Source organism: Ceratotherium simum, chromosome 1 (genome assembly GCF_057802395.1).
Source record: "Ceratotherium simum simum isolate JZ-2026a chromosome 1, ASM5780239v1, whole genome shotgun sequence".
NCBI classification, from domain to species: domain Eukaryota; kingdom Metazoa; phylum Chordata; class Mammalia; order Perissodactyla; family Rhinocerotidae; genus Ceratotherium; species Ceratotherium simum.
Genome location: NC_141900.1, coordinates 95,236,536 through 95,247,124, shown reverse-complemented (window position 1 = coordinate 95,247,124; position 10,589 = coordinate 95,236,536). Strand labels below are relative to the sequence as shown.

The 10,589-nt window shown below is 43.2% G+C and overlaps 1 pseudogene; it reads right to left on the bottom strand.

Moving 5' to 3' along the window:
- Positions 1 to 9,289: 9,289 nt before the first annotated feature.
- LOC106801844 (large ribosomal subunit protein uL6 pseudogene) lies at positions 9,290 to 9,896 on the bottom strand (annotated as a pseudogene).
- Positions 9,897 to 10,589: the final 693 nt, after the last annotated feature.

The window sequence follows — 10,589 nt, the reverse complement described above, 5'->3', positions numbered from 1 at the left end:
GCACCCCGGCCTGGTTAGGAAACCTGGGTGCGCTTCTCCACGTGGGGCTGCTACAGAGCCCTTTCTTTAGGTGGAGAAGACTGGATTGTTGAACTGTTCAGAATATGTGGAGATGTTCACATCTGTCTGGTTATGAGAACCAGACCTGCCAATGAGTTCTGAGAGTTACAATAGACACAGCATTTGGAAAACAAGCCAGCTAAATACAATAGGACCCAGACTGAGTTCATGTTAAAACTGTGGGACTCAATCCTGGGCCATGCTGTTTTAAATGACATGACCCCTGATGTTATCTCTCCTGTGGTGATCAGAGAGGTGCTATTGTGCGGCACTGCAGTTTTACAGTATGCTTTCTCTTAGGGCAGAAAAATCTACAGAAGGAAAAGGCAAGGTCATCTTTTCAAGATTCAGCTGGAGCCAGACACTTAGCAAAAATCAAGCCCTCCCTTTCTGACACAAGGAGCCACATGATTGCAGAATAAATGCTAACAAGGTTCTTGGGGATCACCTAACACCATGGTGTTTAATTTTCGGGAGGTCATTGTGCTTGGACTCCCTTCCCCCCAAAAACACACACTTTCACAATCTCCATGTAATATCCAGGGATTAACGGATTCCCTAGGGGATCTATGGATTCCAGGTTAAAAACATCTGATGTAGTACACTTCCTTCTTTTTGTAAATGAGACAATTGGGGCTCAGAAAGCAGATGACTGACCATTGGTCTCATAGCAATGCTGATGGTGGACTAACTCCACACAGGTCCACAGGGAATCCAGTGGTGTGTGTCTGCACGTAATTTATTTCTGAAGGCCCTCAGAAGCACAAGTGTCAAGAGGTTTTTGAGAGAGTAATACCTTTAGCTGGGAGAATCCCAATTTTTAAACCAAATAATGTTTGAAGAAAAGTAGAAACAATTGAACTGGAAACTTATTGGACCTAGATTTTAGGATGTGTTCAAAAGCCATAAGTGAGAAGCCCTGCTCTACTTGGTAGCTGTGCGCTAACCTGCAGTTTGGGATGTTTTTTAGGGCAGGTAATAAATTCCTTTCAAAGTCTGAATTCACATACCAATGTGAATCTTCCACATCCCTGAAAACTACTTAGGCAAGATTGAAAGAGAAGTCTCAATTTGGCAACACATTTTGGGGTTCAGCCCCCAACACAATCCCTGGTACAGTTTAGATGCTCAATAAATATTTATTTGAATAAATGGGCTTTATTTAACCTTATTGGAGTTTTCTAGAGATGGGAGATGCAGGAAGCTGGAGAGAGACCAGTACACAGTGTGTAAGTACACAGTGGAAAGTTGGGATTCCTAGTGAGGGATTTAGAATCTCTCAAACATAATGTTGAGCAAAAGAAGCCAGACACAAGAGAATACATACACTATGATTCCGTTTGTTTAAAGAACAAATATGGACCAAATTAACCTATGCTATAAGAAGCTGGAGTATTGGTTACCTTTGGTGAGTGGGGGCTTTAGTGATGGAGGACATGTGGGAAAGGGGGTTCTAGGGTGCTGGCAACATTCTATTCCTTAATATGGGTGCTGGGTACACCTGTGGATTCACTTTGTAATCATTCATCAAATGATACTCTTATGATAGCACTTTCTGTGTGTGTGTTATACTTCAATAAAAACATTCATTTAAAAAACACAGACACAAAATGGAGGGTCTAGGCCAGTGCTTCTCAAACTTGAATGTGCCTACAAGACACCTGAGAATCTTATTAAAATGCAAAATTCTGATTCATTTGGTCTTGGATGGGGCATGCAATTCTGCATTCCTAGAGAGGGCCTAGAGACTGGTATCTTCAGGATCTTTTTTAGAGGGATCCTGGGATTTGGGCCTGTCTTTGCATGTGGTGAAGGAGACAATGTGCAGGGTTGTTAACCTTGTAGGTTACTAACCAACAGAGCAACGGTTCCCAAGAGCAGCCGTGCTTCCATGAGAGTCTGTGAAATTTGCCTGCTCCCAGCACCTTTGCAGTTGTTTTCTGACCGCTGCATGGTGATCAGAGCCTAGAGTTGTGCCACTCCAATGCAGTCACCAGCCCCTGCAGCCCACACTACGGCCCCTGGCCTGTCTGCCCCATGGAAGCCACTGGAGACCCAGAGGCTGTTACCCAAAGAGCACGATGAGGGCATTAGGAGCCTCGTTTCCCTCTCTATCCACATGTGTGGGCAAAACTGGATTTTCAGTCATGATTGCTACATAAAGGAAATGGACAGCCAAGCTCCTTTTTGTAAAACTCTGTAGGATATAGATCCCCAAACACCAAACTTGTATCAAGAAAAAACATTATTTTGAGTGGAAAAAAAAAGAGTCAAACTACATCAAACTAAAAAGCTTCTGCACGGCAAAGGAAACCATCAACAAAACGTAAAGGCAACCTCCGGAATAGGAAAAAATATTAGCAAATCCTATATCTGATAGGGGGTTAATATCCAAAATATATAAAGAACTCATACAACTCAATAGCAAAAAAACAAATAATTGGATTAAAAATGGGTAGAGGATCTGAATAGACATTTTTCCAAAGAAGACGTACAGTTGGCCAACAGGTACATGAAAAGATGCTCAACATCACTAACCATCAGGGAATTCCAAATCAAAAACACAATGAGATATTACCTCACACCTGTTAAAATGGCTATTATCAAAAAAGACAAGAAATAAGTGTTGGCAAGGATATGGAGAAAAGGGAACCCTTCTGCACCGTTGGTGCAAATGTAAATTGGAGCAACCACTATGGAAAACAGTATGGAGTTTCCTCAAAAAATTAAAAACAGAACTACCATCTGATCTAGTAATTCCATTTCTGCGTATTTATTTGAAGAGAAAACCCCCACTAATTTGAAAAGATATGTGCACCCCCATGTTCATTGCAGCATAATTTACAATAGCCAAGACATGGCTGTGTCCATTGATGGACAAATAGATACATCTATAGATATATCTATAGACATATATCTCCTAATGGATCTGCTTCAATGATTAAACCCTGATCGATGCACTCATTCTGTGGATGTCATTCAGTTCCTTTCCCAAGCTGCCCCTGTCCTTACTCAATGAGCTCACAAAGGGACCATGACAGTAGCAACAGAAGGTATGCATGGACTCAGCAACCTAGTCGTCTGTTCTCCAAGGCTGATCTGGCTACAGTCACTGCTGAACATCCAAACTGCCAACAGCAGGGCCCATACAGAGCCCCTGATGTGGTGCCATTCCGTAAGAGGACCAACCAGCTGCCTGGTGGCAGGTCGATTACATTGGGCCATATCCATTATGAAGGGGGATGTCCTTTGTTGTCAATGGAATAGACACTCTGGATATGGATTTTCCTTCCCTACACACAATACTTCTATCAATAAGTATTATAGTATCCAATACGTGGACTTATAGAATGCCTTACCCTTTGTCAAGGTAGACCATACAGCATTACTTCTGGCCAAGGAAATCATTCCATAGCAAATGAAGTATGACGGTGGGCTCCTGCTCATGAATTTTACTAGTCTTCCCATGTTCCCCATCACCATGAAGCAGCTGGTCTGATAGAAGAGTGGAATGAGCTTTTGAAGATTCGGTCACAGTACCATCCACCACCTCTGTGATAACTCCTTATGGGGTTGGCTAGTGTCCTCTAGTATGTGGTATATGCTCTCAATCAGTGACCAATATGTGGTGCACTTCATCCATATCTAGGATTCATGGGCCCAGGAGTCAAGGGGTGGAAAAGGAAGTGGTCCTTCTCACTATTACCCTTAATGATACACCTGTGAAATTTTTCTTTCCTGTTCCTACAACTTTGGGTTCTGCTGGTCTAGGAGTCTTAGTTCCCAAGGGATGAATGCATCTGTCAGGAGACACAGCAATGTTTGCATTAAACTGGAAGTCAAGACTGCCACCTCACTACTTTGGACTCTTAATGTTCAGTGAACCAACAGGCAAAGAAGGAGGTTTACCGTTTTGGCTGGGGTAATTGATCCTGATTATCAAGAGGAAATTTGGCTGCTACTTCACAATATGGGTAAGGAGGAGTATGTCTGGAATGCAGGAGATCCCCAGGGACACCTCTTAGTACTTCCATGTCCTGTGATGAAAGTTAATGGAAAATTACAATGCAATTCAGGCAGGATTGTTACAGACCTTCACAGGATGTCACAGACACTTCAGTAATGAAGGTTTGGGTCACCCCGTCAGGCAAGAACCAGCTGAGGTTCTTGCTGAGGGCAAAGAGGATATGGAATTGGTAGAGGAAAAGGAAGTTATATGTACCAGCTACTTCATGTGACAAGTTATACAAACGAAGACTATAGTAGTTATAAGCATTTCTTCTTACTTTAATATGAATATATTTGTGTATATATTATCCAATTTTTTCTTTCCCTTTTTCTCCTCTCTCATTCCTCTACCATCTAAATGAGATGTGCTAATAAGTTAACTTTATATTTTAGTATTCGAGTTACAGAATATCAAAGGGAATGAGCTAGAGGGGAATGAACATCACCCCAAGTTGGGTAAAGAGATGCTGTGACTTTCTATTCTCTTTTGGAAAGAAAGTTAGTGTGTTTTGGTTGCATAAAGGATAATTGTATCATGTTAGGTGAATACATGATTTGCAGTTGTCTTTATTTGGAGGTTAAATGTGATTCAAAGAAGTATGTATGGTTGACAAGGGGTGAACTGTGGTGGTTTGTACTGTGTCACACAGGCTAAGTTGGAACTATATTTCCTAGAATCCTCTTCTTTGTAAAGCTGGCCAAAAAGAGGAATTTATATGAGATTTGAAAGGCGGAAATGAAGCAACAGACATTACTCTCCAAAGGTCTTCATAGTTAGATGCAATGACAGACACACAGAAGTGCTGGTGGGTTCTGTCATGTTCTTGCTTCCTCTATTCCTTTTTTAGCTCTTCTTTCCAACTGCTGATGCCGTTGACCAGTAGTGACGGCAGGTCCACCACTAGTCATTGGGCAGGTCCACCACAGACTCAGGGAGGCAGCAGCTATTCAGAGGCCTGGCTTTCCAATGATGTTCCCATGAACCTTCCCTTTGCAGTCTCATTTTGGTGGCTGGATGTGCTTGGGTTTCAGATTGACTGACTTCCCTCCTCGACCTTTACTTCTCCAACTGTAGTTTAACTCCAATTATAAATCCCTTACATATTAACTCAGGAGTTGGCAAACTATGGCTCATGGGTCAAATGTAGCCTGCCACCTGTTTTAGTAAATAAAGTTTTATCGGACACAGCCACACCTTTCATTTATGTATTATCTATGGCTGTTTAATGGCTGAGTTGAGTAGGTGTGGCAGAGACTGTATGGCTCCCAAAGCCTAAAATATTTATTATCTGGCATTTGAAAAAATCTGCCAGCCCCTACCATTCATAGTGGGTATGCTTCTCTGATTTTAACGTGACTAATACACATGGCCAACCCAAACATCAATGGGGTGGGGAAAAATATTCGGTCTCTAAGAACTCTACAGTTATAAGGGAAAGGGCATGGGTGCAGGGAAGGTTGAAGAATTAGGCAAACTAATGCACTCTACTCTATATGTTAATTTAAATCTAAAGTCTATTAATTTTGTTTAAATTTAACAGAAGAAAGTGAAATTGAAGCAATGGCTGAACTTAAGAGAAACATTTCTTGACCACAAGAGATGTTAGTTCCTAAAATATTCTTCTAAGTCTTAAAAAAAAAAGATTATGAATTATGAAAACCATTACAGGTTGAATTCATTACAGTTTCTGAAATCACATTTCAGTTTTAGACAGAATTGATTTACTCCAAACCATAAGAGATGAACTGATTAATACTGTTGTGTTGCCTTCCTTCTCTCCTCTCCCCACTCCCCAATTTTTGCTGATACTGTTTTTCCTTTGGTTCTAGTTCTCTGTTTCAGTGGATTCAGTGCCTACCATCTATTCCTCTGTGTGGCGTCTCCATTCTAGAGTTCCTTATTTTGATTTGTCTCTTGGCTAGATTTCATCATTAATACCTTCTTTTTTGTAAAGAAAGGCTCGTGATGACTATAGTTTCTGAATTATTTCATGTTTGAGAGTGTCTGCCCATTTTTTATGTTGGTTTGACTGGATGTAATATTGTTAGGTCTCACCTTCCCCCTCAGACCTTTTTAGATGAGTTCTATTTCCTCTGGCATTGACTGTTGCTCTACGAGGAGTCTGAGACCAGCTTGATTTTTTCCCTTCCTTTAAAAGTGATCTGTTTTTATTTTTTCTTCTACCAGTATGTCTAAACGTTTTTTTCCTTTAAATCTTTGAAGCTCAGAATCTTAAACAGGGCCGGCCCTGTGGCTTGGTGGTTAAGTGCGTGCGCTGCGATGCTGGCGGCCCGGGTTCGGATCCCGGGTGCGCATCGAGGCACCACTTCTCTGTCCATCCTGAGGCCGAGTCCCACATACAGCAACTAGAAGGGTGTGCAGCTGTGACATACAACTATCTACTGGGGCTTTGGGGGCAAAAAATAAATAAAATCTTTAAAAAAAAAAAAAAAAAAAAAAAAAAAGAATCTTAAACAGGATATGTCACTGTTGGTTATACTAAAACAATTTTTCCTGGCATATACATTATCTTTTCAATCTTCAGATTGGATTTTTTCATTCAAGTCAGAGAAATTTTCCTATATTATATCTCTGAATAATTTTAAGTTCCTTTTATTGAGATCTGTACATGAGGGACATCAATTGTGCTTAAGTTAGAACATCTTTGACTTTTGTATCTGTTACATTCTTTCTAATTGCTTCAATTTCTCTGTCTTTTCCTATATCCGCTGTTATCTCAAGTCTCTCCTCTATGTTGTTAATTTGATTTTTGGCCATGATTATTTTATTATTTTTTTTCCTAATTTATTTACTACGTCTGAAATCATAATATTTTGGTTTTCAATGTATTTCCTTAGCTCTTCAACCTCACTTTGCATCTCATTCTGTTACTTTATTATCTCATTTTTGAGTTTTTGTTTCATTAAATTAAATCCATATTACATTGTTTTAAAATGCAAAACACTAGCCAAGAATCTGTCTCTTTTATTTGGGTTCTAGCCTCCAGAACTGGAGACAATACTCTTCTGTTGTCTAAGCCACCCTGTTTGTGGTACTTTGTTATGACAGTCCTAGCAGACATATTTATTTATTTAACCTTATTTAACACTTCAACCAGCCCCCAGCACTCTCTCTCCCTCTTCTCTGCTTTATTTTTCTTCTTTGCAACTTATCACCTTCTGATGTACTGTATAATTTCTTTGTTTATTTTGTTTATTGCCTGCCTCTCCCACTAGAATGAGGGCAGGGAGTTTTGCTGTTGTTCACTGATTTCTCTCTAGGGCCTAGCACATAGTAGAAGCTCAATAAATACTTGTTGAGTGAATAAATACAACCAAATCTGACACCTAGCCTATGCTCAGAAGTGACCTGGCATTAGGCCTCTTGAGAACTAATGAAATCACATTGGCTATTGCTTTACGATTTTTTGGAAAAAGTCTTTGCATTCATCCATCCCTTCAGGGAATATTGATGGAGAGCCTACTACATGCCCGGCACTGGTAAAAGTGCAATGGTAAACAAAACCAAGAAGGAGAAGGAGACCGTAACGTATGGCTTATGATATAATGTCAGGTGTGATAGGTGCTGTGAAAATTAATCAGGCAGGGTAAATGTTCCAGATTACTATTTTTGCGAAAACAACCACCCTGAAACTTCGTGGCCTAAAACCACAATTTCTCTCATGGATCTCTGGTGGACTGGGCCCATCAGGGTGGTTCTTGCTGGGGGTCTCACATGTGGTGGTCAGATGTTGGCCAGGCTTCAGGTCATCTGAGAGATTGGCTGGGTGGGACATCTGTGGTGGCTCACTCATTTGGCTGCTGTTGATGCTGACTGCCAGCTAGGAGCTCAGCTGGGCTGTTGACCAGTGCACCTACCTGTAGCCTCTCCAAGTGGCCTCTGGCTTCTGGGCATAGTGGCTTGGTTCTGCAAGGAGCTCTGCAAGAGTGAGTGTTCCAGGAAGCAAGAAGCAGTGGCTGCCAGGGCATTTAAGGGCTGTGCCTGGGACTGGAGCAGCGTCTCTTCTCCCCTATTTGGTTGGCTAAAGAGGTCGCAGCGTTCTTCAGATTCAAGGGGCTGCAGAAAGAACATGTGTGATGGGAGAGCTTGCTGTAGCACCTTTGGAAAACACAGTCACACAGTAAGGGGATATTAAGTGGTGGGCAAGCAGGAAAGAGAGGTGCTCTTTGTAGGGAAGTCCTCTCTGATAAGGTGACCTTTGAGCACAGGCCTGTGGGGAGTGAGGAAATGAGTCATGTGGATATCTGGGGAAGAGTGTTCTAGGTCGAGGATGGCAAGTACAAAGGCCCTGCAGCAGAAGCATGCTTGACAGGGTGAGGAGCAGCTGACGTGAGCTCGGAAGGGAGCCATGGAATCTGCACTTATGAGACTCAATGGGGTATATGAGTGCAAGGTCTTACCCTTAGGACCGAATAGTTCACAGATGCGTAAAGGCTTTTAAATGGGCCGGGAGCCTTTGATGCAGCCCTTGCTGATGACTCTACCCACACCAGCCTTGGTTGCTTGCTTTCTCCTTCCCCATCCTGACCGCATTAGTGCTCTCTCCTGCAGGTTTGCCCTTTGCTCCTTGATCTCCACCAACCCTGAGGCCTTGTCATACCCAGAAGCCTAGTCCAACCAGGTCACCCACATTGCTATGTTTGCTGCTGTGCAACTGGGGATTAGGTGCCCTGGGGCAAGGCCTGAGTGCCCATGTCATAGTCCTAGTGTCACAGCACTCCTACTTCTAGGTCAGCCCCTTAGGACCCCAGCCCAGAGATAGGGCAACAGCTCAGAGCCAAGGGGGCCCACGTGCCCCTTTGCTTGGACTGCTGCCTGCCCTGTCCACTGCCTAGCTCTGGCTGGGCCCCTTCTGTGGGTCTGAATTCTCAGCTCAGGACCCGACCCACTGGCTGGCTGAGTCCTGCTCTATACCATCAATTATCTGGAACAATGACTGACCCCAACTGGCTCTGGATTCTTCTGGCTTCCCCTCTGAGGGGCCACCTGAAGACCAGCAACTGGGAGATGATTGCATGGCGGTTAAGGGTGCCAATTCGGGAGCCCACCTGCCTGGGTTTGGATGTGGCTTTGCCACACACTCACAATGTTACCTTGGACAAGGAGTTTAACCTTCCTGTGCTTTTTTTCTTCGAGAGAGGGCTTTTATTACATCTTTAAAATATTCCAAATAGGTCTTAAGAATGATTTGCCATCTTGTTATTTCTGTAGCCAGACAACTCTTAGATCTTTTCCATCAGCCTGCTGAACTGTTCCTTTTTCAGAGAGATACCATCCAAAAATGTCCTGGTATTCTTGTTTTTAACTGTTGTGGCTTGCGGAATCAAAGTAGCAACCCGAACTCAATACAAGTTCAATGCCTTTTCCTTTAAGAATTAACTCATCTCTCTGGGCTTGAAATACTGAACAAGCAACACCTGGTCTCATTCAAACACTGCTGATGTATTTGTCACCCAAGAAGTTTCAGATTTCAACGGGAGACCCATCCTCCTGAGTGACAATGATGATGGGGAAGTGAGCCTACTGGCCTCCTCTTGTAAAGGAAGCCCCAGGGAACACCCTTGATCATGCTGTATACATGACAACAGATAGTGCAAGCCATAGCCAGTTCCTTCCTATTTCCCCACCATTTGTCCACCCAGAGCCTCTTCTTCTTCTTTCCAAGGAGCCTGAGTTCTACATTGATGTCATTGAAGTCCCTCTGCAGGGTTCCTCTGGGGCCCTTCATAACACCTGTGTGTCCCTTCCGAGTGATGTCTACATTTTCTGGAATGTCAACAGTCTGGTTGCTGAGAATCGTCTTCATTCTCATGGTAGATGCGACAAAGAGAGACCCCTTCCCTGTGCTTTTGTTTCTGCATCTGTAACATGGGGCGTATAATAGTACTGACCCCACAGGTTCGCTGTGAGAATTCACTGAGTTTGTACATATAAAGGGCTTAGAAGGATGCCTGGCACATGGAACGTGCTAAGTGTTGGTTCTAATTATTTTACTGTATTAGAGTCTGTTACTCCTTGTACAAAGCTCCAGACCTTTCTGTGCTGCTCCGCAGAGCCAGGTCCTGCAGCTCGACCATCTTGAGGCCCCACATCCACTGGGCCTCTCAGGTTACTTTCCCCACTATCCTGATAACCCATTATGCCCTCCACCTGAGTCTACTCAGAGAGCCGAGGAGGCAAAGTACAGTCCATCTTCTGATAAAATTTAGCAAGAGGCCAGTTGAATTTCTGGAACCTGAACCACGGGACCCAAAGTGGGCATTGGCACCTTTGGGGACAAAGCAGAAGTCTTAGCAATTGGCGAGCTTCAGCAGCGGCCACACAGGTCGGAGCTTTGGTTGACTAGCTGGGGAGGTTGCAGAACTTGTTTATGAGAGGTGCTGGGTGGGGAGGGGGCCATGTGGTTGGAGGATGCTAAGAGCCCTGGCTTGAGGATTTACTTAGATTGCTGTCTACCAGCATGTGATATTTGGGGGTGCTCACGGATGAGTGGGGGGAA